Source organism: Octopus bimaculoides, chromosome 22, assembly GCF_001194135.2.
Source record: "Octopus bimaculoides isolate UCB-OBI-ISO-001 chromosome 22, ASM119413v2, whole genome shotgun sequence".
NCBI classification, from domain to species: domain Eukaryota; kingdom Metazoa; phylum Mollusca; class Cephalopoda; order Octopoda; family Octopodidae; genus Octopus; species Octopus bimaculoides.
In genome coordinates, this window is record NC_069002.1 from 24,156,721 (window position 1) to 24,161,193 (window position 4,473).

The window sequence follows — 4,473 nt, forward strand, 5'->3', positions numbered from 1 at the left end:
GATACTTTCAGAGAGAGAGAGAGAGAGAGAAAGAGAGAAAGAGAGAGAGAAAGAGAGAGAGAGAACGAGAGAGAGAGAGAGAGAGAGATGTATATGTATACATATAGATGTACACGTATATGTGTATATATATATATAGATCTATACATAAATGTATATGTATACATATGTGTAGATGTATATATATATATATATAGATGTACATGTAATACGTACACATATATACATATATACATGCATACAGATATCTATACATATATACACCCATCACACACACATACACATGCTCGAAACGTCATACTCTCTCTCTTTCCTTTCCCGAGCGTCTAATAACACTATCCTTATCACGTCCTCACGTTGTTGTTTTCTGTTATTGTTTTTTGTATTTTTTTAAAACTTATATATATATTTATATATATATATATACATATATATATATATATATATATATATATATATATATATATATATATATATATATATATATATAGAGAGAGAGAGAGAGAGAGAGCGGGGGGGAAGAGAAAAGATGAAAAAACACAGCAGATTTGTTTTACGGGATTTAAGCGTACATCAGAACGATGATAATAAAGATATACAATTTTGTAACAAATAATGTTTTGTTCTTTTGAACATAATTGAAGGACCGGTTTCGCATTGCTCATCAAACTGAGAGTCGAAAGAGATAAATTGTTAGGGGAAAAAATATTGCTAGGGGAGATAATTGTTCACTCATTTAATTTGTACTAAAGGGGAGTTAAATCTAATTTTCATTAATTCTGGTTTATATTTTGGGATAAATGAGGTTTCTTTATTCAGTCTTACTTGTGTTGAGGTCCTAAGGCAAGTTGATAAAATGGGTAAATTTCGAATTGTGGGTGTCATCGTTCTGCACATTCGTCAATGTGTTGACTGAGGTATATTTGGCGATATTTTGGGGAGGAAATTTATTGTCTGTGGACTGTACATCTCTTTCGGATCGAGGTTCCTGTTGAGCCAATATAATTTCGATGGCAGCCCGAGCATCTTTACGTAAATGAGGTTTTGGGAGGCACAAGTGAAGTTAGATTTGATTTTGAATATTTGTCCTTGTCTGAAATGGAATTCCCATCCTTTCAACAGATTGGGACATGTTCCACAATTAGGGCGACCACACTTTACGACACTTGTGCGCCTGTTCTTCTAGAGAATAGTTTGACATTGGTGGGAATTTTTTTCAATGTCTTAAACTGTTTGCTGCTCTTAAGGATTTTATAGTTACGTTGAATCTCTTTCAATTTCGGGGTCCCTATGGAGTATTGGAACATTTTGGACGATAATATTGAATGCTTTGTTTCTGGGGTTGTATGTGAACATATAAGGTAGTGCTTTGAGAGTAGACGTGTTGTTGTGTTTGGCTTTTCTTAATGTTAAAAAAAAAGTAAAATTACAGATTTACGTCCCCTTTACTGCAAAATAAATGATTGAACAATTATCTCCCCTAGCAATATTCCAACCCTTAGCAATTTATCTCTTTCAACTCTCAGATTGATCAGCAATGATCCTTACTTCAATTATGTTGAAAAAACAAAACCTTATTTTGAACAAAAGTATGTCTTGATTATCATGGCTCTAATATACTCTTAAATCCTGTAAAACAAATCTATGATTTTTCATCTTCTCTCTTTCTCTATTTATATCCACCCCGTGTGTTTCCCCACTAAAATATTTTCTACCTTACACACGCACACAGAGTAAAGCCGCTTGGCAAAGATTGACCTTGATCTCTGCTGTGAATACATAATGCTTTAACGTTGTAGCTCACTTCCACTGTTTTACAGCAGTGCTTGGAAGGAAGGTGTGCAGCGTGAGATCATCGCATTGACTATAACAGAAAGTTGAATGGAGAATCTTCTTCAAATTTTACCAAAAGCTTGACCATACCAGCTCAGAGGCCCACGCAAGGTTTTCAGACAATATGAAATCTTGTGCAACTGAAACCCAAGGATCTTTTTTGGTCAGCTGAAAGCAGTTTTGGCACAAACTTGGCAGGCACGCGTCTCATACCCAAATCTTCAGTGATAATGGACTGAACTGAATCGTAACTAATCTGCACATCCTCTGATAACTCACGGATGATGATTCGACGATTTAACCTCAAAACAGCACGCACATCTGCGATGTTTTTCTCAGTTCTGCTGGTTCTTGGTTTCCCAGAACGTTCGTCAATATCGACATTCTTCGGCCATCTTGGAAATGTCTGAACCACTCGTATACTTGTGTGCGGCTCATACATTCCGCTCCATACACTTTCTGCAACTTTGCGCTAGCCTCTGAGCAGGTATCGTCATGACAACTTTCTCTGTCATGGTCAATGCAACAATCACACGCTACACACCGTCCTTCTAAGCACTGCTGTAAAGAACGGAAGTGATCTAGAAGTTAAAATTAAGTGCGCATGCACAGCAGAGTTTATTGTCAATCTTTTCCAAGCGGCTTCACTCAGCGTGCTTTACCTTTGTTACTATGGCAACAGTCCGGATAACTATTGATTAAACTTCGTACACACACACACACACACACACACACACACACACATACACACACACACACACGCACGCACACACACACACACACACACACGCACACACACACGCATACACACACATACATGATGGATTCTCTTGTCGAAGACAACATAAGAACTTTCACCTTTTGCCGAACGACCTGCACAAATGATTTGTTTATAGGGATCAAATGTATGTGCCGCTCATTAGCTCATCTGCCCCTCCATCAAATCAGCGTTGCTTGAACATGTGTACGGTGTACTACACGGCAGGTGTCGAAATGAACGCAGAAGTGAGATGAAGTGTTTTCCCAGTAACACAACGCACCACTCGGTCTAGGAATTGAAACCACAATATCGCGATCGCGAGTGCAGCAATATTTACCACTAGGCCATGCGCCCTCCTACGTATATATATACGCGTGTGTGCGTGTGTGTGTGTAATTATATATGTATACATACATATATATATATATATATATATATATATATCAATTAGAAAATGGAGGATAATATGCTGAACCCAACGACTTGCAGACAGTGTATCCTGTTGAATTCATTAACTTAATTCATAACTAAAGTGACAAAACGTCACAATGTACAGGTGTTTATGACAAATCATGTTATATTGACAACCGGGTTTACAAATAAAAGTACATAAGGAATTAGAGAATGTTGGTAATTAGAGAATTAGGAATTAGAGAATAGCATTGGTAATTTAGCTATTTTATTTCTATGGTATTTTGCCCTAATTGATTAATTAATAACTAGCCTTTATTTATTCATAAATAAATAATGCAAATCTTTGCATCTCTATTAATTCATACTTAGCATATATAAAACTATACTAATATATTTACTGCATATATAAAAATAACTCCTTAGAATATAATTTTATTAATATATAATTAGAATGTTTTTTACCTCAATACTCCTTTATTCATATCAGTATATACCTATTAATCAATATTCATAGATACCATATGATGAGTTAGTTTTTAAGTGTACAGTATATATAAATATTAAACTATTTCTGAATAATTTTCTTTTTCTCCCTCTATTGTGGTAAAAGATTGGTATATACTCAAAAGTATCCATAAATTTGTATCCTTTTGTTAATATATTCTTATTAATAACCCTATGAATAGCTATAGATTTTGTTTCTATACAATATAGCAGCATTGGTTTAAAACTTTTAACTATAGTACTACATGATAAGACTTCCCCTGTTTCATTATCAATGGTCTGCTAGTGGGTGACCCCTTAGTTATTTTAAGTTTTCTTTTACCAAACCTCATGAGTTTATGACTATACCTACCATGATTTCTGTCTGCCCTATCACCCCAACCCCTAATAGATAATGCCTTTATTCTCTTAAGCTTTAGATATACAAGGTTTGATATGATAGTCTATAAATCTAAACTAAAAAAACAAATAAAATCAGTGACAGGCAGAGTCTTCTTTGACATTTTATTTATTAGCTTTGACATTTTATTTATTAGCTTTGACATTTTATTTATTAGCTTTGACATTTTATTTATTAGCTTCCATGGTGTGGCTAAAGCAAGATGTTCTCTGTCTGTCTCCCTAATCTCAGGGAGATTTTAGGTATAATTATATTAATGTGTCCATCTGTTCTAATTTAATTAAATTCTTTGTCTTTGTGCAGCTGAATATTGCTCTGCATTTTAAATTGATGTAACGATTACATTGTTCAATTAAATGGAGTTGCATGAAACGATCGTACTGCTTTACCTCTTAATATCCTTGCTGCTCATTTTGATTTCAATCACCTTACTTTGAAATTGAATGGATAATACCGTACTAAATCCTGGTGCCTAAACTTAAGTACCATATTCACCTGAATCGAAATTTTTGCTGAACTCATCTACCACACCCTAAGTATATATATATGTATATGTATATAT